This window comes from Phragmites australis, chromosome 15 (assembly GCF_958298935.1).
Source record: "Phragmites australis chromosome 15, lpPhrAust1.1, whole genome shotgun sequence".
Taxonomy (NCBI): Eukaryota; Viridiplantae; Streptophyta; class Magnoliopsida; order Poales; family Poaceae; genus Phragmites; species Phragmites australis.
In genome coordinates, this window is record NC_084935.1 from 13436994 (window position 1) to 13454029 (window position 17036).

General features: G+C 59.7%; 50 non-coding genes across 50 annotated transcripts; all 50 read left to right on the top strand.

The window, feature by feature from the left end:
- The first annotated feature begins 250 nt into the window (after positions 1-250).
- Positions 251-369, top strand: LOC133894026 (5S ribosomal RNA). The gene has a single exon (XR_009904846.1). It is a non-coding gene; the product is annotated as a 5S ribosomal RNA (ribosomal RNA).
- A 223-nt stretch (positions 370-592) lies between these two features.
- On the top strand, positions 593-711 carry LOC133894542 (5S ribosomal RNA). The gene has a single exon (XR_009905341.1). It is a non-coding gene; the product is annotated as a 5S ribosomal RNA (ribosomal RNA).
- Positions 712-922: 211 nt separating this feature from the next.
- LOC133894087 (5S ribosomal RNA) lies at positions 923-1040 on the top strand. Its single transcript, XR_009904904.1, has one exon. It is a non-coding gene; the product is annotated as a 5S ribosomal RNA (ribosomal RNA).
- A 222-nt stretch (positions 1041-1262) lies between these two features.
- LOC133893972 (5S ribosomal RNA) lies at positions 1263-1382 on the top strand. Its single transcript, XR_009904796.1, has one exon. It is a non-coding gene; the product is annotated as a 5S ribosomal RNA (ribosomal RNA).
- A 210-nt stretch (positions 1383-1592) lies between these two features.
- On the top strand, positions 1593-1711 carry LOC133894543 (5S ribosomal RNA). Its single transcript, XR_009905342.1, has one exon. It is a non-coding gene; the product is annotated as a 5S ribosomal RNA (ribosomal RNA).
- Positions 1712-1920: 209 nt separating this feature from the next.
- Positions 1921-2039, top strand: LOC133894544 (5S ribosomal RNA). Its single transcript, XR_009905343.1, has one exon. It is a non-coding gene; the product is annotated as a 5S ribosomal RNA (ribosomal RNA).
- A 221-nt stretch (positions 2040-2260) lies between these two features.
- On the top strand, positions 2261-2379 carry LOC133894545 (5S ribosomal RNA). The gene has a single exon (XR_009905344.1). It is a non-coding gene; the product is annotated as a 5S ribosomal RNA (ribosomal RNA).
- A 211-nt stretch (positions 2380-2590) lies between these two features.
- Positions 2591-2709, top strand: LOC133893914 (5S ribosomal RNA). The gene has a single exon (XR_009904741.1). It is a non-coding gene; the product is annotated as a 5S ribosomal RNA (ribosomal RNA).
- Positions 2710-2933: 224 nt separating this feature from the next.
- LOC133894547 (5S ribosomal RNA) lies at positions 2934-3052 on the top strand. Its single transcript, XR_009905345.1, has one exon. It is a non-coding gene; the product is annotated as a 5S ribosomal RNA (ribosomal RNA).
- Positions 3053-3262: 210 nt separating this feature from the next.
- LOC133893915 (5S ribosomal RNA) lies at positions 3263-3381 on the top strand. The gene has a single exon (XR_009904742.1). It is a non-coding gene; the product is annotated as a 5S ribosomal RNA (ribosomal RNA).
- Positions 3382-3592: 211 nt separating this feature from the next.
- On the top strand, positions 3593-3711 carry LOC133894548 (5S ribosomal RNA). Its single transcript, XR_009905346.1, has one exon. It is a non-coding gene; the product is annotated as a 5S ribosomal RNA (ribosomal RNA).
- A 227-nt stretch (positions 3712-3938) lies between these two features.
- On the top strand, positions 3939-4057 carry LOC133894134 (5S ribosomal RNA). Its single transcript, XR_009904951.1, has one exon. It is a non-coding gene; the product is annotated as a 5S ribosomal RNA (ribosomal RNA).
- Positions 4058-4278: 221 nt separating this feature from the next.
- On the top strand, positions 4279-4397 carry LOC133894550 (5S ribosomal RNA). Its single transcript, XR_009905348.1, has one exon. It is a non-coding gene; the product is annotated as a 5S ribosomal RNA (ribosomal RNA).
- Positions 4398-4620: 223 nt separating this feature from the next.
- LOC133893811 (5S ribosomal RNA) lies at positions 4621-4739 on the top strand. Its single transcript, XR_009904644.1, has one exon. It is a non-coding gene; the product is annotated as a 5S ribosomal RNA (ribosomal RNA).
- A 222-nt stretch (positions 4740-4961) lies between these two features.
- On the top strand, positions 4962-5080 carry LOC133894551 (5S ribosomal RNA). The gene has a single exon (XR_009905349.1). It is a non-coding gene; the product is annotated as a 5S ribosomal RNA (ribosomal RNA).
- A 222-nt stretch (positions 5081-5302) lies between these two features.
- On the top strand, positions 5303-5421 carry LOC133894552 (5S ribosomal RNA). The gene has a single exon (XR_009905350.1). It is a non-coding gene; the product is annotated as a 5S ribosomal RNA (ribosomal RNA).
- A 223-nt stretch (positions 5422-5644) lies between these two features.
- On the top strand, positions 5645-5763 carry LOC133893847 (5S ribosomal RNA). The gene has a single exon (XR_009904678.1). It is a non-coding gene; the product is annotated as a 5S ribosomal RNA (ribosomal RNA).
- A 211-nt stretch (positions 5764-5974) lies between these two features.
- Positions 5975-6093, top strand: LOC133893966 (5S ribosomal RNA). Its single transcript, XR_009904790.1, has one exon. It is a non-coding gene; the product is annotated as a 5S ribosomal RNA (ribosomal RNA).
- A 210-nt stretch (positions 6094-6303) lies between these two features.
- Positions 6304-6422, top strand: LOC133894553 (5S ribosomal RNA). The gene has a single exon (XR_009905351.1). It is a non-coding gene; the product is annotated as a 5S ribosomal RNA (ribosomal RNA).
- A 222-nt stretch (positions 6423-6644) lies between these two features.
- Positions 6645-6763, top strand: LOC133894554 (5S ribosomal RNA). Its single transcript, XR_009905352.1, has one exon. It is a non-coding gene; the product is annotated as a 5S ribosomal RNA (ribosomal RNA).
- Positions 6764-6985: 222 nt separating this feature from the next.
- On the top strand, positions 6986-7104 carry LOC133894555 (5S ribosomal RNA). Its single transcript, XR_009905353.1, has one exon. It is a non-coding gene; the product is annotated as a 5S ribosomal RNA (ribosomal RNA).
- Positions 7105-7315: 211 nt separating this feature from the next.
- Positions 7316-7434, top strand: LOC133894556 (5S ribosomal RNA). The gene has a single exon (XR_009905354.1). It is a non-coding gene; the product is annotated as a 5S ribosomal RNA (ribosomal RNA).
- A 223-nt stretch (positions 7435-7657) lies between these two features.
- On the top strand, positions 7658-7776 carry LOC133894557 (5S ribosomal RNA). Its single transcript, XR_009905355.1, has one exon. It is a non-coding gene; the product is annotated as a 5S ribosomal RNA (ribosomal RNA).
- Positions 7777-7999: 223 nt separating this feature from the next.
- LOC133893868 (5S ribosomal RNA) lies at positions 8000-8118 on the top strand. The gene has a single exon (XR_009904698.1). It is a non-coding gene; the product is annotated as a 5S ribosomal RNA (ribosomal RNA).
- A 222-nt stretch (positions 8119-8340) lies between these two features.
- LOC133893891 (5S ribosomal RNA) lies at positions 8341-8459 on the top strand. The gene has a single exon (XR_009904720.1). It is a non-coding gene; the product is annotated as a 5S ribosomal RNA (ribosomal RNA).
- Positions 8460-8670: 211 nt separating this feature from the next.
- LOC133894558 (5S ribosomal RNA) lies at positions 8671-8789 on the top strand. Its single transcript, XR_009905356.1, has one exon. It is a non-coding gene; the product is annotated as a 5S ribosomal RNA (ribosomal RNA).
- A 222-nt stretch (positions 8790-9011) lies between these two features.
- On the top strand, positions 9012-9130 carry LOC133894559 (5S ribosomal RNA). Its single transcript, XR_009905357.1, has one exon. It is a non-coding gene; the product is annotated as a 5S ribosomal RNA (ribosomal RNA).
- A 223-nt stretch (positions 9131-9353) lies between these two features.
- LOC133894112 (5S ribosomal RNA) lies at positions 9354-9472 on the top strand. Its single transcript, XR_009904929.1, has one exon. It is a non-coding gene; the product is annotated as a 5S ribosomal RNA (ribosomal RNA).
- A 222-nt stretch (positions 9473-9694) lies between these two features.
- Positions 9695-9813, top strand: LOC133894561 (5S ribosomal RNA). The gene has a single exon (XR_009905359.1). It is a non-coding gene; the product is annotated as a 5S ribosomal RNA (ribosomal RNA).
- Positions 9814-10035: 222 nt separating this feature from the next.
- Positions 10036-10154, top strand: LOC133894113 (5S ribosomal RNA). The gene has a single exon (XR_009904930.1). It is a non-coding gene; the product is annotated as a 5S ribosomal RNA (ribosomal RNA).
- Positions 10155-10377: 223 nt separating this feature from the next.
- Positions 10378-10495, top strand: LOC133894177 (5S ribosomal RNA). Its single transcript, XR_009904991.1, has one exon. It is a non-coding gene; the product is annotated as a 5S ribosomal RNA (ribosomal RNA).
- Positions 10496-10718: 223 nt separating this feature from the next.
- LOC133894067 (5S ribosomal RNA) lies at positions 10719-10837 on the top strand. Its single transcript, XR_009904885.1, has one exon. It is a non-coding gene; the product is annotated as a 5S ribosomal RNA (ribosomal RNA).
- Positions 10838-11059: 222 nt separating this feature from the next.
- Positions 11060-11178, top strand: LOC133894147 (5S ribosomal RNA). The gene has a single exon (XR_009904965.1). It is a non-coding gene; the product is annotated as a 5S ribosomal RNA (ribosomal RNA).
- A 224-nt stretch (positions 11179-11402) lies between these two features.
- Positions 11403-11521, top strand: LOC133894562 (5S ribosomal RNA). The gene has a single exon (XR_009905360.1). It is a non-coding gene; the product is annotated as a 5S ribosomal RNA (ribosomal RNA).
- Positions 11522-11743: 222 nt separating this feature from the next.
- On the top strand, positions 11744-11862 carry LOC133894046 (5S ribosomal RNA). Its single transcript, XR_009904865.1, has one exon. It is a non-coding gene; the product is annotated as a 5S ribosomal RNA (ribosomal RNA).
- A 223-nt stretch (positions 11863-12085) lies between these two features.
- LOC133894126 (5S ribosomal RNA) lies at positions 12086-12204 on the top strand. Its single transcript, XR_009904943.1, has one exon. It is a non-coding gene; the product is annotated as a 5S ribosomal RNA (ribosomal RNA).
- Positions 12205-12426: 222 nt separating this feature from the next.
- LOC133894563 (5S ribosomal RNA) lies at positions 12427-12545 on the top strand. The gene has a single exon (XR_009905361.1). It is a non-coding gene; the product is annotated as a 5S ribosomal RNA (ribosomal RNA).
- A 223-nt stretch (positions 12546-12768) lies between these two features.
- On the top strand, positions 12769-12887 carry LOC133894047 (5S ribosomal RNA). Its single transcript, XR_009904866.1, has one exon. It is a non-coding gene; the product is annotated as a 5S ribosomal RNA (ribosomal RNA).
- Positions 12888-13110: 223 nt separating this feature from the next.
- Positions 13111-13229, top strand: LOC133894048 (5S ribosomal RNA). The gene has a single exon (XR_009904867.1). It is a non-coding gene; the product is annotated as a 5S ribosomal RNA (ribosomal RNA).
- Positions 13230-13451: 222 nt separating this feature from the next.
- LOC133894564 (5S ribosomal RNA) lies at positions 13452-13570 on the top strand. The gene has a single exon (XR_009905362.1). It is a non-coding gene; the product is annotated as a 5S ribosomal RNA (ribosomal RNA).
- A 222-nt stretch (positions 13571-13792) lies between these two features.
- On the top strand, positions 13793-13911 carry LOC133894565 (5S ribosomal RNA). Its single transcript, XR_009905363.1, has one exon. It is a non-coding gene; the product is annotated as a 5S ribosomal RNA (ribosomal RNA).
- Positions 13912-14134: 223 nt separating this feature from the next.
- Positions 14135-14253, top strand: LOC133894566 (5S ribosomal RNA). The gene has a single exon (XR_009905364.1). It is a non-coding gene; the product is annotated as a 5S ribosomal RNA (ribosomal RNA).
- A 223-nt stretch (positions 14254-14476) lies between these two features.
- Positions 14477-14595, top strand: LOC133894008 (5S ribosomal RNA). The gene has a single exon (XR_009904829.1). It is a non-coding gene; the product is annotated as a 5S ribosomal RNA (ribosomal RNA).
- A 223-nt stretch (positions 14596-14818) lies between these two features.
- LOC133894567 (5S ribosomal RNA) lies at positions 14819-14937 on the top strand. The gene has a single exon (XR_009905365.1). It is a non-coding gene; the product is annotated as a 5S ribosomal RNA (ribosomal RNA).
- Positions 14938-15159: 222 nt separating this feature from the next.
- On the top strand, positions 15160-15278 carry LOC133894568 (5S ribosomal RNA). The gene has a single exon (XR_009905366.1). It is a non-coding gene; the product is annotated as a 5S ribosomal RNA (ribosomal RNA).
- A 222-nt stretch (positions 15279-15500) lies between these two features.
- Positions 15501-15619, top strand: LOC133894569 (5S ribosomal RNA). The gene has a single exon (XR_009905367.1). It is a non-coding gene; the product is annotated as a 5S ribosomal RNA (ribosomal RNA).
- Positions 15620-15842: 223 nt separating this feature from the next.
- LOC133894570 (5S ribosomal RNA) lies at positions 15843-15961 on the top strand. The gene has a single exon (XR_009905368.1). It is a non-coding gene; the product is annotated as a 5S ribosomal RNA (ribosomal RNA).
- A 223-nt stretch (positions 15962-16184) lies between these two features.
- LOC133894009 (5S ribosomal RNA) lies at positions 16185-16303 on the top strand. The gene has a single exon (XR_009904830.1). It is a non-coding gene; the product is annotated as a 5S ribosomal RNA (ribosomal RNA).
- A 223-nt stretch (positions 16304-16526) lies between these two features.
- Positions 16527-16645, top strand: LOC133894049 (5S ribosomal RNA). Its single transcript, XR_009904868.1, has one exon. It is a non-coding gene; the product is annotated as a 5S ribosomal RNA (ribosomal RNA).
- Positions 16646-16868: 223 nt separating this feature from the next.
- On the top strand, positions 16869-16987 carry LOC133894573 (5S ribosomal RNA). Its single transcript, XR_009905370.1, has one exon. It is a non-coding gene; the product is annotated as a 5S ribosomal RNA (ribosomal RNA).
- The last annotated feature ends 49 nt before the right edge of the window (positions 16988-17036 follow it).

Here is a 17036-nt window from a genome sequence, read left to right on the forward strand (position 1 = left end):
CTCCTGGGAAGTCCTCGTGTTGCATTCCCCCTTTTTGCTTAATTTTCCTCGCGTTCATCCGCCTCGTTGTATTCGTTTTATTTCTAACTTTTTTTTTTGCGCAACCGGATCGCGGCTCGAGCTTCGGCGGTGCACCGGGAAGCGGGGCGACACCGCGCGGCAGGACGTGGGGCCCACGCGCGCCGGGGAGCGGGCGGGGGAGGCGGCGCGGAAGGCGCGCATAAGGGGGGAGGAGGAGGCAGAGTATGTCGGTTGCGATCATACCAGCACTAAAGCACCGGATCCCATCAGAACTCCGAAGTTAAGCGTGCTTGGGCGAGAGTAGTACTAGGATGGGTGACCTCCTGGGAAGTCCTCGTGTTGCATTCGCCCTTTTTGCTTAATTTCCTCGCGTTCATCCGCCTCGTTGTATTCGTTTTATTTCTAACTTTTTTTTTTTGCGCAACCGGATCGCGGCTCGAGCTTCGGCGGTGCACCGGGAAGCGGGGCGACACCCGCGCGGCAGGACGTGGGGCCCACGCGCGCCGGGGAGCGGGCGGGGGAGGCGGCGCGGAAGGCGCGCATAAGGGGGGAGGAGGAGGCAGAGTATGTCGGATGCGATCATACCAGCACTAAAGCACCGGATCCCATCAGAACTCCGAAGTTAAGCGTGCTTGGGCGAGAGTAGTACTAGGATGGGTGACCTCCTGGGAAGTCCTCGTGTTGCATTCCCCCTTTTTGCTTAATTTTCCTCGCGTTCATCCGCCTCGTTGTATTCGTTTTATTTCTAACTTTTTTTTTTTGCGCAACCGGATCGCGGCTCGAGCTTCGGCGGTGCACCGGGAAGCGGGGCGACACCGCGCGGCAGGACGTGGGGCCCACGCGCGCCGGGGAGGCGGCGCGGAAGGCGCGCATAAGGGGGGAGGAGGAGGCAGAGTATGTCGGATGCGATCATACCAGCACTAAAGCACCGGATCCCATCAGAACTCCGAAGTTAAGCGTGCTTGGGCGAGAGTAGTACTAGATGGGTGACCTCCTGGGAAGTCCTCGTGTTGCATTCCCCCTTTTGCTTAATTTTCCTCGCGTTCATCCGCCTCGTTGTATTCGTTTTATTTCTAACTTTTTTTTTTTGCGCAACCGGATCGCGGCTCGAGCTTCGGCGGTGCACCGGGAAGCGGGGCGACACCGCGCGGCAGGACGTGGGGCCCACGCGCGCCGGGGAGCGGGCGGGGGAGGCGGCGCGGAAGGCGCGCATAAGGGGGGAGGAGGAGGCAGAGTATGTCGGATGCGATCATACCAGCACTAAAGCACCGGATCCCATCAGAACTCCGAAGTTAAGCGTGCTTGGGCGAGAGTAGTACTAGGATGGGTGACCTCCTGGGAAGTCCTCGTGTTTGCATTCCCCCTTTTTGCTTAATTTTCCTCGCGTTCATCCGCCTCGTTGTATTCGTTTTATTTCTAACTTTTTTTTTTGCGCAACCGGATCGCGGCTCGAGCTTCGGCGGTGCACCGGGAAGCGGGGCGACACCGCGCGGCAGGACGTGGGGCCCACGCGCGCCGGGGAGGCGGCGCGGAAGGCGCGCATAAGGGGGGAGGAGGAGGCAGAGTATGTCGGATGCGATCATACCAGCACTAAAGCACCGGATCCCATCAGAACTCCGAAGTTAAGCGTGCTTGGGCGAGAGTAGTACTAGGATGGGTGACCTCCTGGGAAGTCCTCGTGTTGCATTCCCCCTTTTTGCTTAATTTTCCTCGCGTTCATCCGCCTCGTTGTATTCGTTTTATTTCTAACTTTTTTTTTTGCGCAACCGGATCGCGGCTCGAGCTTCGGCGGTGCACCGGGAAGCGGGGCGACACCGCGCGCAGGACGTGGGGCCCACGCGCGCCGGGGAGGCGGCGCGGAAGGCGCGCATAAGGGGGGAGGAGGAGGCAGAGTATGTCGGATGCGATCATACCAGCACTAAAGCACCGGATCCCATCAGAACTCCGAAGTTAAGCGTGCTTGGGCGAGAGTAGTACTAGGATGGGTGACCTCCTGGGAAGTCCTCGTGTTGCATTCCCCCTTTTTGCTTAATTTTCCTCGCGTTCATCCGCCTCGTTGTATTCGTTTTATTTCTAACTTTTTTTTTGCGCAACCGGATCGCGGCTCGAGCTTCGGCGGTGCACCGGGAAGCGGGGCGACACCGCGCGGCAGGACGTGGGGCCCACGCGCGCCGGGGAGCGGGCGGGGGAGGCGGCGCGGAAGGCGCGCATAAGGGGGGAGGAGGAGGCAGAGTATGTCGGATGCGATCATACCAGCACTAAAGCACCGGATCCCATCAGAACTCCGAAGTTAAGCGTGCTTGGGCGAGAGTAGTACTAGGATGGGTGACCTCCTGGGAAGTCCTCGTGTTGCATTCCCCCTTTTTGCTTAATTTTCCTCGCGTTCATCCGCCTCGTTGTATTCGTTTTATTTCTAACTTTTTTTTTTTGCGCAACCGGATCGCGGCTCGAGCTTCGGCGGTGCACCGGGAAGCGGGGCGACACCGCGCGGCAGGACGTGGGGCCCACGCGCGCCGGGGAGGCGGCGCGGAAGGCGCGCATAAGGGGGGAGGAGGAGGCAGAGTATGTCGGATGCGATCATACCAGCACTAAAGCACCGGATCCCATCAGAACTCTGAAGTTAAGCGTGCTTGGGCGAGAGTAGTACTAGGATGGGTGACCTCCTGGGAAGTCCTCGTGTTGCATTCCCCCTTTTTGCTTAATTTTCCTCGCGTTCATCCGCCTCGTTGTATTCGTTTTATTTCTAACTTTTTTTTTTTGCGCAACCGGATCGCGGCTCGAGCTTCGGCGGTGCACCGGGAAGCGGGGCGACAACCGCGCGGCAGGACGTGGGGCCCACGCGCGCCGGGGAGCGGGCGGGGGAGGCGGCGCGGAAGGCGCGCATAAGGGGGGAGGAGGAGGCAGAGTATGTCGGATGCGATCATACCAGCACTAAAGCACCGGATCCCATCAGAACTCCGAAGTTAAGCGTGCTTGGGCGAGAGTAGTACTAGGATGGGTGACCTCCTGGGAAGTCCTCGTGTTGCATTCCCCCTTTTTGCTTAATTTTCCTCGCGTTCATCCGCCTCGTTGTATTCGTTTTATTTCTAACTTTTTTTTTGCGCAACCGGATCGCGGCTCGAGCTTCGGCGGTGCACCGGGAAGCGGGGGCGACACCGCGCGGCAGGACGTGGGGCCCACGCGCGCCGGGGAGGCGGCGCGGAAGGCGCGCATAAGGGGGGAGGAGGAGGCAGAGTATGTCGGATGCGATCATACCAGCACTAAAGCACCGGATCCCATCAGAACTCTGAAGTTAAGCGTGCTTGGGCGAGAGTAGTACTAGGATGGGTGACCTCCTGGGAAGTCCTCGTGTTGCATTCCCCCTTTTTGCTTAATTTTCCTCGCGTTCATCCGCCTCGTTGTATTCGTTTTATTTCTAACTTTTTTTTTTTGCGCAACCGGATCGCGGCTCGAGCTTCGGCGGTGCACCGGGAAGCGGGGCGACACTGCGCGGCAGGACGTGGGGCCCACGCGCGCCGGGGAGGCGGCGCGGAAGGCGCGCATAAGGGGGGAGGAGGAGGCAGAGTATGTCGGATGCGATCATACCAGCACTAAAGCACCGGATCCCATCAGAACTCCGAAGTTAAGCGTGCTTGGGCGAGAGTAGTACTAGGATGGGTGACCTCCTGGGAAGTCCTCGTGTTGCATTCCCCCTTTTTGCTTAATTTTCCTCGCGTTCATCCGCCTCGTTGTATTCGTTTTATTTCTAACTTTTTTTTTTTGCGCAACCGGATCGCGGCTCGAGCTTCGGCGGTGCACCGGGAAGCGGGGCGACACCGCGCGGCAGGACGTGGGGGCCCACTGCGCGCCGGGGAGCGGGCGGGGGGAGGCGGCGCGGAAGGCGCGCATAAGGGGGGGAGGAGGAGGCAGAGTATGTCGGATGCGATCATACCAGCACTAAAGCACCGGATCCCATCACAACTCCGAAGTTAAGCGTGCTTGGGCGAGAGTAGTACTAGGATGGGTGACCTCCTGGGAAGTCCTCGTGTTGCATTCTCCCTTTTTGCTTAATTTTCCTCGCGTTCATCCGCCTCGTTGTATTCGTTTTATTTCTAACTTTTTTTTTTGCGCAACCGGATCGCGGCTCGAGCTTCGGCGGTGCACCGGGAAGCGGGGCGACACCGCGCGGCAGGACGTGGGGCCCACGCGCGCCGGGGAGCGGGCGGGGGAGGCGGCGCGGAAGGCGCGCATAAGGGGGAGGAGGAGGCAGAGTATGTCGGATGCGATCATACCAGCACTAAAGCACCGGATCCCATCAGAACTCCGAAGTTAAGCGTGCTTGGGCGAGAGTAGTACTAGGATGGGTGACCTCCTGGGAAGTCCTCGTGTTGCATTCCCCCTTTTTGCTTAATTTTCCTCGCGTTCATCCGCCTCGTTGTATTCGTTTTATTTCTAACTTTTTTTTTTGCGCAACCGGATCGCGGCTCGAGCTTCGGCGGTGCACCGGGAAGCGGGGGCGACACCGCGCGGCAGGACGTGGGGCCCACGCGCGCCGGGGAGCGGGCGGGGGAGGCGGCGCGGAAGGCGCGCATAAGGGGGGAGGAGGAGGCACAGTATGTCGGATGCGATCATACCAGCACTAAAGCACCGGATCCCATCAGAACTCCGAAGTTAAGCGTGCTTGGGCGAGAGTAGTACTGGGATGGGTGACCTCCTGGGAAGTCCTCGTGTTGCATTCCCCCTTTTTGCTTAATTTTCCTCGCGTTCATCCGCCTCGTTGTATTCGTTTTATTTCTAACTTTTTTTTTTGCGCAACCGGATCGCGGCTCGAGCTTCGGCGGTGCACCGGGAAGCGGGGCGACACCGCGCGGCAGGACGTGGGGCCCACGCGCGCCGGGGAGCGGGCGGGGGAGGCGGCGCGGAAGGCGCGCATAAGGGGGGAGGAGGAGGCAGAGTATGTCGGATGCGATCATACCAGCACTAAAGCACCGGATCCCATCAGAACTCCGAAGTTAAGCGTGCTTGGGCGAGAGTAGTACTAGGATGGGTGACCTCCTGGGAAGTCCTCGTGTTGCATTCCCCCTTTTTGCTTAATTTTCCTCGCGTTCATCCGCCTCGTTGTATTCGTTTTATTTCTAACTTTTTTTTTTGCGCAACCGGATCGCGGCTCGAGCTTCGGCGGTGCACCGGGAAGCGGGGCGACACCGCGCGGCAGGACGTGGGGCCCACGCGCGCCGGGGAGCGGGCGGGGGAGGCGGCGCGGAAGGCGCGCATAAGGGGGGAGGAGGAGGCAGAGTATGTCGGATGCGATCATACCAGCACTAAAGCACCGGATCCCATCAGAACTCCGAAGTTAAGCGTGCTTGGGCGAGAGTAGTACTAGGATGGGTGACCTCCTGGGAAGTCCTCGTGTTGCATTCCCCCTTTTTGCTTAATTTTCCTCGCGTTCATCCGCCTCGTTGTATTCGTTTTATTTCTAACTTTTTTTTTTTGCGCAACCGGATCGCGGCTCGAGCTTCGGCGGTGCACCGGGAAGCGGGGCGACACCGCGCGGCAGGACGTGGGGCCCACGCGCGCCGGGGAGCGGGCGGGGGAGGCGGCGCGGAAGGCGCGCATAAGGGGGGAGGAGGAGGCAGAGTATGTCGGATGTGATCATACCAGCACTAAAGCACCGGATCCCATCAGAACTCCGAAGTTAAGCGTGCTTGGGCGAGAGTAGTACTAGGATGGGTGACCTCCTGGGAAGTCCTCGTGTTGCATTCCCCCTTTTTGCTTAATTTTCCTCGCGTTCATCCGCCTCGTTGTATTCGTTTTATTTCTAACTTTTTTTTTTTGCGCAACCGGATCGCGGCTCGAGCTTCGGCGGTGCACCGGGAAGCGGGGCGACACCGCGCGGCAGGACGTGGGGCCCACGCGCGCCGGGGAGGCGGCGCGGAAGGCGCGCATAAGGGGGGAGGAGGAGGCAGAGTATGTCGGATGCGATCCTACCAGCACTAAAGCACCGGATCCCATCAGAACTCCGAAGTTAAGCGTGCTTGGGCGAGAGTAGTACTAGGATGGGTGACCTCCTGGGAAGTCCTCGTGTTGCATTCCCCCTTTTTGCTTAATTTTCCTCGCGTTCATCCGCCTCGTTGTATTCGTTTTATTTCTAACTTTTTTTTTTGCGCAACCGGATCGCGGCTCGAGCTTCGGCGGTGCACCGGGAAGCGGGGCGACACCGCGCGGCAGGACGTGGGGCCCACGCGCGCCGGGGAGGCGGCGCGGAAGGCGCGCATAAGGGGGGAGGAGGAGGCAGAGTATGTCGGATGCGATCATACCAGCACTAAAGCACCGGATCCCATCAGAACTCCGAAGTTAAGCGTGCTTGGGCGAGAGTAGTACTAGGATGGGTGACCTCCTGGGAAGTCCTCGTGTTGCATTCCCCCTTTTTGCTTAATTTTCCTCGCGTTCATCCGCCTCGTTGTATTCGTTTTATTTCTAACTTTTTTTTTTGCGCAACCGGATCGCGGCTCGAGCTTCGGCGGTGCACCGGGAAGCGGGGCGACACCGCGCGGCAGGACGTGGGGCCCACGCGCGCCGGGGAGCGGGCGGGGGAGGCGGCGCGGAAGGCGCGCATAAGGGGGGTGGAGGAGGCAGTGTATGTCGGATGCGATCATACCAGCACTAAAGCACCGGATCCCATCAGAACTCCGAAGTTAAGCGTGCTTGGGCGAGAGTAGTACTAGGATGGGTGACCTCCTGGGAAGTCCTCGTGTTGCATTCCCCCTTTTTACTTAATTTTCCTCGCGTTCATCCGCCTCGTTGTATTCGTTTTATTTCTAACTTTTTTTTTTGCGCAACCGGATCGCGGCTCGAGCTTCGGCGGTGCACCGGGAAGCGGGGCGACACCGCGCGGCAGGACGTGGGGCCCACGCGCGCCGGGGAGCGGGCGGGGGAGGCGGCGCGGAAGGCGCGCATAAGGGGGGAGGAGGAGGCAGAGTATGTCGGATGCGATCATACCAGCACTAAAGCACCGGATCCCATCAGAACTCCGAAGTTAAGCGTGCTTGGGCGAGAGTAGTACTAGGATGGGTGACCTCCTGGGAAGTCCTCGTGTTGCATTCCCCCTTTTTGCTTAATTTTCCTCGCGTTCATCCGCCTCGTTGTATTCGTTTTATTTCTAACTTTTTTTTTTTGCGCAACCGGATCGCGGCTCGAGCTTCGGCGGTGCACCGGGAAGCGGGGCGACACCGCGCGGCAGGACGTGGGGCCCACGCGCGCCGGGGAGGCGGCGCGGAAGGCGCGCATAAGGGGGGAGGAGGAGGCAGAGTATGTCGGATGCGATCATACCAGCACTAAAGCACCGGATCCCATCAGAACTCCGAAGTTAAGCGTGCTTGGGCGAGAGTAGTACTAGGATGGGTGACCTCCTGGGAAGTCCTCGTGTTGCATTCCCCCTTTTTGCTTAATTTTCCTCGCGTTCATCCGCCTCGTTGTATTCGTTTTATTTCTAACTTTTTTTTTTTGCGCAACCGGATCGCGGCTCGAGCTTCGGCTGTGCACCGGGAAGCGGGGCGACACCGCGCGGCAGGACGTGGGGCCCACGCGCGCCGGGGAGCGGGCGGGGGAGGCGGCGCGGAAGGCGCGCATAAGGGGGGAGGAGGAGGCAGAGTATGTCGGATGCGATCATACCAGCACTAAAGCACCGGATCCCATCAGAACTCCGAAGTTAAGCGTGCTTGGGCGAGAGTAGTACTAGGATGGGTGACCTCCTGGGAAGTCCTCGTGTTGCATTCCCCCTTTTTGCTTAATTTTCCTCGCGTTCATCCGCCTCGTTGTATTCGTTTTATTTCTAACTTTTTTTTTTTGCGCAACCGGATCGCGGCTCGAGCTTCGGCGGTGCACCGGGAAGCGGGGCGACACCGCGCGGCAGGACGTGGGGCCCACGCGCGCCGGGGAGCGGGCGGGGGAGGCGGCGCGGAAGGCGCGCATAAGGGGGGAGGAGGAGGCAGAGTATGTCGGATGCGATTATACCAGCACTAAAGCACCGGATCCCATCAGAACTCCGAAGTTAAGCGTGCTTGGGCGAGAGTAGTACTAGGATGGGTGACCTCCTGGGAAGTCCTCGTGTTGCATTCCCCCTTTTTGCTTAATTTTCCTCGCGTTCATCCGCCTCGTTGTATTCGTTTTATTTCTAACTTTTTTTTTTGCGCAACCGGATCGCGGCTCGAGCTTCGGCGGTGCACCGGGAAGCGGGGCGACACCGCGCGGCAGGACGTGGGGCCCACGCGCGCCGGGGAGCGGGCGGGGGAGGCGGCGCGGAAGGCGCGCATAAGGGGGGAGGAGGAGGCAGAGTATGTCGGATGCGATCATACCAGCACTAAAGCACCGGATCCCATCAGAACTCCGAAGTTAAGAGTGCTTGGGCGAGAGTAGTACTAGGATGGGTGACCTCCTGGGAAGTCCTCGTGTTGCATTCCCCCTTTTTGCTTAATTTTCCTCGCGTTCATCCGCCTCGTTGTATTCGTTTTATTTCTAACTTTTTTTTTTTGCGCAACCGGATCGCGGCTCGAGCTTCGGCGGTGCACCGGGAAGCGGGGCGACAACGCGCGGCAGGACGTGGGGCCCACGCGCGCCGGGGAGGCGGCGCGGAAGGCGCGCATAAGGGGGGAGGAGGAGGCAGAGTATGTCGGATGCGATCATACCAGCACTAAAGCACCGGATCCCATCAGAACTCCGAAGTTAAGCGTGCTTGGGCGAGAGTAGTACTAGGATGGGTGACCTCCTGGGAAGTCCTCGTGTTGCATTCCCCCTTTTTGCTTAATTTTCCTCGCGTTCATCCGCCTCGTTGTATTCGTTTTATTTCTAACTTTTTTTTTTGCGCAACCGGATCGCGGCTCGAGCTTCGGCGGTGCACCGGGAAGCGGGGCGACACCGCGCGGCAGGACGTGGGGCCCACGCGCGCCGGGGAGCGGGCGGGGGAGGCGGCGCGGAAGGCGCGCATAAGGGGGGAGGAGGAGGCAGAGTATGTCGGATGCGATCATACCAGCACTAAAGCACCGGATCCCATCAGAACTCCGAAGTTAAGCGTGCTTGGGCGAGAGTAGTACTAGGATGGGTGACCTCCTGGGAAGTCCTCGTGTTGCATTCCCCCTTTTTGCTTAATTTTCCTCGCGTTCATCCGCCTCGTTGTATTCGTTTTATTTCTAACTTTTTTTTTTTGCGCAACCGGATCGCGGCTCGAGCTTCGGCGGTGCACCGGGAAGCGGGGCGACACCGCGCGGCAGGACGTGGGGCCCACGCGCGCCGGGGAGCGGGCGGGGGAGGCGGCGCGGAAGGCACGCATAAGGGGGGAGGAGGAGGCAGAGTATGTCGGATGCGATCATACCAGCACTAAAGCACCGGATCCCATCAGAACCCCGAAGTTAAGCGTGCTTGGGCGAGAGTAGTACTAGGATGGGTGACCTCCAGGGAAGTCCTCGTGTTGCATTCCCCCTTTTTGCTTAATTTTCCTCGCGTTCATCCGCCTCGTTGTATTCGTTTTATTTCTAACTTTTTTTTTTGCGCAACCGGATCGCGGCTCGAGCTTCGGCGGTGCACCGGGAAGCGGGGCGACACCGCGCGGCAGGACGTGGGGCCCACGCGCGCCGGGGAGCGGGCGGGGGAGGCGGCGCGGAAGGCGCGCATAAGGGGGGAGGAGGAGGCAGAGTATGTCGGATGCGATCATACCAGCACTAAAGCACCGGATCCCATCAGAACTCCGAAGTTAAGCGTGCTTGGGCGAGAGTAGTACTAGGATGGGTGACCTCCTGGGAAGTCCTCGTGTTGCATTCCCCCTTTTTGCTTAATTTTCCTCGCGTTCATCCGCCTCGTTGTATTCGTTTTATTTCTAACTTTTTTTTTTGCGCAACCGGATCGCGGCTCGAGCTTCGGCGGTGCACCGGGAAGCGGGGCGACACCGCGCGCCAGGACGTGGGGCCCACGCGCGCCGGGGAGCGGGCGGGGGAGGCGGCGCGGAAGGCACGCATAAGGGGGGAGGAGGAGGCAGAGTATGTCGGATGCGATCATACCAGCACTAAAGCACCGGATCCCATCAGAACCCCGAAGTTAAGCGTGCTTGGGCGAGAGTAGTACTAGGATGGGTGACCTCCAGGGAAGTCCTCGTGTTGCATTCCCCCTTTTTGCTTAATTTTCCTCGCGTTCATCCGCCTCGTTGTATTCGTTTTATTTCTAACTTTTTTTTTTTGCGCAACCGGATCGCGGCTCGAGCTTCGGCGGTGCACCGGGAAGCGGGGCGACACCGCGCGGCAGGACGTGGGGCCCACGCGCGCCGGGGAGCGGGCGGGGGAGGCGGCGCGGAAGGCGCGCATAAGGGGGGAGGAGGAGGCAGAGTATGTCGGATGCGATCATACCAGCACTAAAGCACCGGATCCCATCAGAACCCCGAAGTTAAGCGTGCTTGGGCGAGAGTAGTACTAGGATGGGTGACCTCCCAGAAGTCCTCGTGTTGCATTCCCCCTTTTTGCTTAATTTTCCTCGCGTTCATCCGCCTCGTTGTATTCGTTTTATTTCTAACTTTTTTTTTTTGCGCAACCGGATCGCGGCTCGAGCTTCGGCGGTGCACCGGGAAGCGGGGCGACACCGCGCGGCAGGACGTGGGGCCCACGCGCGCCGGGGAGCGGGCGGGGGAGGCGGCGCGGAAGGCGCGCATAAGGGGGGAGGAGGAGGCAGAGTATGTCGGATGCGATCATACCAGCACTAAAGCACCGGATCCCATCAGAACCCCGAAGTTAAGCGTGCTTGGGCGGGAGTAGTACTAGGATGGGTGACCTCCTGGGAAGTCCTCGTGTTGCATTCCCCCTTTTTGCTTAATTTTCCTCGCGTTCATCCGCCTCGTTGTATTCGTTTTATTTCTAACTTTTTTTTTTTGCGCAACCGGATCGCGGCTCGAGCTTCGGCGGTGCACCGGGAAGCGGGCGACACCGCGCGGCAGGACGTGGGGCCCACGCGCGCCGGGGAGCGGGCGGGGGAGGCGGCGCGGAAGGCGCGCATAAGGGGGGAGGAGGAGGCAGAGTATGTCGGATGCGATCATACCAGCACTAAAGCACCGGATCCCATCAGAACCCCGAAGTAAAGCGTGCTTGGACGAGAGTAGTACTAGGATGGGTGACCTCCTGGGAAGTCCTCGTGTTGCATTCCCCCTTTTTGCTTAATTTTCCTCGCGTTCATCCGCCTCGTTGTATTCGTTTTATTTCTAACTTTTTTTTTTTTGCGCAACCGGATCGCGGCTCGAGCTTCGGCGGTGCACCGGGAAGCGGGGCGACACCGCGCGGCAGGACGTGGGGCCCACGCGCGCCGGGGAGCGGGCGGGGGAGGCGGCGCGGAAGGCGCGCATAAGGGGGGAGGAGGAGGCAGAGTATGTCGGATGCGATCATACCAGCACTAAAGCACCGGATCCCATCAGAACTCCGAAGTTAAGCGTGCTTGGGCGAGAGTAGTACTAGGATGGGTGACCTCCTGGGAAGTCCTCGTGTTGCATTCCCCCTTTTTGCTTAATTTTCCTCGCGTTCATCCGCCTCGTTGTATTCGTTTTATTTCTAACTTTTTTTTTTGCGCAACCGGATCGCGGCTCGAGCTTCGGCGGTGCACCGGGAAGCGGGGCGACAACGCGCGGCAGGACGTGGGGCCCACGCGCGCCGGGGAGCGGGCGGGGGAGGCGGCGCGGAAGGCGCGCATAAGCGGGGAGGAGGAGGCAGAGTATGTCGGATGCGATCATACCAGCACTAAAGCACCGGATCCCATCAGAACCCCGAAGTTAAGCGTGCTTGGGCGAGAGTAGTACTAGGATGGGTGACCTCCTGGGAAGTCCTCGTGTTGCATTCCCCCTTTTTGCTTAATTTTCCTCGCGTTCATCCGCCTCGTTGTATTCGTTTTATTTCTAACTTTTTTTTTTTGCGCAACCGGATCGCGGCTCGAGCTTCGGCGGTGCACCGGGAAGCGGGGCGACACCGCGCGGCAGGACGTGGGGCCCACGCGCGCCGGGGAGCGGGCGGGGGAGGCGGCGCGGAAGGCGCGCATAAGGGGGGAGGAGGAGGCAGAGTATGTCGGATGCGATCATACCAGCACTAAAGCACCGGATCCCATCAGAACCCCGAAGTTAAGCGTGCTTGGGCGAGAGTAGTACTAGGATGGGTGGCCTCCTGGGAAGTCCTCGTGTTGCATTCCCCCTTTTTGCTTAATTTTCCTCGCGTTCATCCGCCTCGTTGTATTCGTTTTATTTCTAACTTTTTTTTTTTGCGCAACCGGATCGCGGCTCGAGCTTCGGCGGTGCACCGGGAAGCGGGCGACACCGCGCGGCAGGACGTGGGGCCCACGCGCGCCGGGGAGCGGGCGGGGGAGGCGGCGCGGAAGGCGCGCATAAGGGGGGAGGAGGAGGCAGAGTATGTCGGATGCGATCATACCAGCACTAAAGCACCGGATCCCATCAGAACTCCGAAGTTAAGCGTGCTTGGGCGAGAGTAGTACTAGGATGGGTGACCTCCTGGGAAGTCCTCGTGTTGCATTCCCCCTTTTTGCTTAATTTTCCTCGCGTTCATCCGCCTCGTTGTATTCGTTTTATTTCTAACTTTTTTTTTTTGCGCAACCGGATCGCGGCTCGAGCTTCGGCGGTGCACCGGGAAGCGGGGCGACACCGCGCGGCAGGACGTGGGGCCCACGCGCGCCAGGGAGCGGGCGGGGGAGGCGGCGCGGAAGGCGCGCATAAGGGGGGAGGAGGAGGCAGAGTATGTCGGATGCGATCATACCAGCACTAAAGCACCGGATCCCATCAGAACCCCGAAGTTAAGCGTGCTTGGGCGAGAGTAGTACTAGGATGGGTGACCTCCTGGGAAGTCCTCGTGTTGCATTCCCCCTTTTTGCTTAATTTTCCTCGCGTTCATCCGCCTCGTTGTATTCGTTTTATTTCTAACTTTTTTTTTTTGCGCAACCGGATCGCGGCTCGAGCTTCGGCGGTGCACCGGGAAGCGGGGCGACACCGCGCGGCAGGACGTGGGGCCCACGCGCGCCGGGGAGCGGGCGGGGGAGGCGGCGCGGAAGGCGCGCATAAGGGGGGAGGAGGAGGCAGAGTATGTCGGATGCGATCATACCAGCACTAAAGCACCGGATCCCATCAGAACCCCGAAGTTAAGCGTGCTTGGGCGAGAGTAGTACTAGGATGGGTGACCTCCTGGGAAGTCCTCGTGTTGCATTCCCCCTTTTTGCTTAATTTTCCTCGCGTTCATCCGCCTCGTTGTATTCGTTTTATTTCTAACTTTTTTTTTTGCGCAACCGGATCGCGGCTCGAGCTTCGGCGGTGCACCGGGAAGCGGGGCGACACCGCGCGGCAGGACGTGGGGCCCACGCGCGCCGGGGAGCGGGCGGGGGAGGCGGCGCGGAAGGCGCGCATAAGGGGGGAGGAGGAGGCAGAGTATGTCGGATGCGATCATACCAGCACTAAAGCACCGGATCCCATCAGAACTCCGAAGTTAAGCGTGCTTGGGCGAGAGTAGTACTAGGATGGGTGACCTCCTGGGAAGTCCTCGTGTTGCATTCCCCCTTTTTGCTTAATTTTCCTCGCGTTCATCCGCCTCGTTGTATTCGTTTTATTTCTAACTTTTTTTTTTGCGCAACCGGATCGCGGCTCGAGCTTCGGCGGTGCACCGGGAAGCGGGGCGACACCGCGCGGCAGGACGTGGGGCCCACGCGCGCCGGGGAGCGGGCGGGGGAGGCGGCGCGGAAGGCGCGCATAAGGGGGGAGGAGGAGGCAGAGTATGTCGGATGCGATCATACCAGCACTAAAGCACCGGATCCCATCAGAACTCCGAAGTTAAGCGTGCTTGGGCGAGAGTAGTACTAGGATGGGTGACCTCCTGGGAAGTCCTCGTGTTGCATTCCCCCTTTTTGCTTAATTTTCCTCGCGTTCATCCGCCTCGTTGTATTCGTTTTATTTCTAACTTTTTTTTTTTGCGCAACCGGATCGCGGCTCGAGCTTCGGCGGTGCACCGGGAAGCGGGGCGACACCGCGCGGCAGGACGTGGGGCCCACGCGCGCCGGGGAGCGGGCGGGGGAGGCGGCGCGGAAGGCGCGCATAAGGGGGGAGGAGGAGGCAGAGTATGTCGGATGCGATCATACCAGCACTAAAGCACCGGATCCCATCAGAACTCCGAAGTTAAGCGTGCTTGGGCGAGAGTAGTACTAGGATGGGTGACCTCCTGGGAAGTCCTCGTGTTGCATTCCCCCTTTTTGCTTAATTTTCCTCGCGTTCATCCGCCTCGTTGTATTCGTTTTATTTCTAACTTTTTTTTTTTGCGCAACCGGATCGCGGCTCGAGCTTCGGCGGTGCACCGGGAAGCGGGGCGACACCGCGCGGCAGGACGTGGGGCCCACGCGCGCCGGGGAGCGGGCGGGGGAGGCGGCGCGGAAGGCGCGCATAAGGGGGGAGGAGGAGGCAGAGTATGTCGGATGCGATCATACCAGCACTAAAGCACCGGATCCCATCAGAACTCCGAAGTTAAGCGTGCTTAGGCGAGAGTAGTACTAGGATGGGTGACCTCCTGGGAAGTCCTCGTGTTGCATTCCCCCTTTTTGCTTAATTTTCCTCGCGTTCATCCGCCTCGTTGTATTCGTTTTATTTCTAACTTTTTTTTTTTGCGCAACCGGATCGCGGCTCGAGCTTCGGCGGTGCACCGGGAAGCGGGGCGACACCGCGCGGCAGGACGTGGGGCCCACGCGCGCCGGGGAGCGGGCGGGGGAGGCGGCGCGGAAGGCGCGCATAAGGGGGGAGGAGGAGGCAGAGTATGTCGGATGCGATCATACCAGCACTAAAGCACCGGATCCCATCAGAACTCCGAAGTTAAGCGTGCTTGGGCGAGAGTAGTACTAGGATGGGTGACCTCCTGGGAAGTCCTCGTGTTGCATTCCCCCTTTTTGCTTAATTTTCCTCGCGTTCATCCGCCTCGTTGTATTCGTTTTATTTCTAACTTTTTTTTTTTGCGCAACCGGATCGCGGCTCGAGCTTCGGCGGTGCACCGGGAAGCGGGCGACACCGCGCGGCAGGACGTGGGGCCCACGCGCGCCGGGGAGCGGGCGGGGGAGGCGGCGCGGAAGGCGCGCATAAGGGGGGAGGAGGAGGCAGAGTATGTCGGATGCGATCATACCAGCACTAAAGCACCGGATCCCATCAGAACTCCGAAGTTAAGCGTGCTTGGGCGAGAGTAGTACTAGGATGGGTGACCTCCTGGGAAGTCCTCGTGTTGCATTCCCCCTTTTTGCTTAATTTTCCTCGCGTTCATCCGCCTCGTTGTATTCGTTTTATTTCTAACTTTTTTTTTTGCGCAACCGGATCGCGGCTCGAGCTTCGGCGGTGCACCGGGAAGCGGGGCGACACCGCGCGGCAGGACGTGGGGCCCACGCGCGCCGGGGAGCGGGCGGGGGAGGCGGCGCGGAAGGCGCGCATAAGGGGGGAGGAGGAGGCAGAGTATGTCGGATGCGATCATACCAGCACTAAAGCACCGGATCCCATCAGAACTCCGAAGTTAAGCGTGCTTGGGCGAGAGTAGTACTAGGATGGGTGACCTCCTGGGAAGTCCTCGTGTTGCATTCCCCCTTTTTGCTTAATTTTCCTCGCGTTCATCCGCCTCGTTGTATTCGTTTTATTTCTAACTTTTTTTTTTTGCGCAACCGGATCGCGGCTCGAGCTTCGGCGGTGCACCGGGAAGCGGGGCGACACCGCGCGGCAGGACGTGGGGCCCACGCGCGCCGGGGAGCGGGCGGGGGAGGCGGCGCGGAAGGCGCGCATAAGGGGGGAGGAGGAGGCAGAGTATGTCGGATGCGATCATACCAGCACTAAAGCACCGGATCCCATCAGAACTCCGAAGTTAAGCGTGCTTGGGCGAGAGTAGTACTAGGATGGGTGACCTCCTGGGAAGTCCTCGTGTTGCATTCCCCCTTTTTGCTTAATTTTCCTCGCGTTCATCCGCCTCGTTGTATTCGTTTTATTTCTAACTTTTTTTTTTTGCGCAACCGGATCGCGGCTCGAGCTTCGGCGGTGCACCGGGAAGCGGGGCGACACCGCGCGGCAGGACGTGGGGCCCACGCGCGCCGGGGAGCGGGCGGGGGAGGCGGCGCGAAAGGCGCGCATAAGGGGGGAGGAGGAGGCAGAGTATGTCGGATGCGATCATACCAGCACTAAAGCACCGGATCCCATCAGAACTCCGAAGTTAAGCGTGCTTAGGCGAGAGTAGTACTAGGATGGGTGACCTCCTGGGAAGTCCTCGTGTTGCATTCCCCCTTTTTGCTTAATTTTCCTCGCGTTCATCCGCCTCGTTGTATTCGTTTTATTTCTAACTTTTTTTTTTTGCGCAACCGGATCGCGGCTCGAGCTTCGGCGGTGCACCGGGAAGCGGGGCGACACCGCGCGGCAGGACGTGGGGCCCACGCGCGCCGGGGAGCGGGCGGGGGAGGCGGCGCGGAAGGCGCGCATAAGGGGGGAGGAGGAGGCAGAGTATGTCGGATGCGATCATACCAGCACTAAAGCACCGGATCCCATCAGAACCCCGAAGTTAAGCGTGCTTGGGCGAGAGTAGTACTAGGATGGGTGACCTCCTGGGAAGTCCTCGTGTTGCATTCCCCCTTTTTGCTTAATTTTCCTCGCGTTCATCCGCCTCGTTGTATTCGTTTTATTTCTAACTTCTTTTTTTTGCGCAACCGGATCGCGACTCGAGCTTCGGCGGTGCACCGGGAAGCGGGGCGACACCGCGCGGCAGGACGTGGGGCCCACGCGCGCCGGGGAGCGGGCGGGGGAGGCGGCGCGGAAGGCGCGCATAAGGGGGGAGGAGGAGGCAGAGTATGTCGGATGCGATCATACCAGCACTAAAGCACCGGATCCCATCAGAACTCCGAAGTTAAGCGTGCTTGGGCGAGAGTAGTACTAGGATGGGTGACCTCCTGGGAAGTCCTCGTGTTGCATTCCCCCTTTTTGCTTAATTTTCCTCGCGTTCATCCGCCTCGTTGTATTCGTT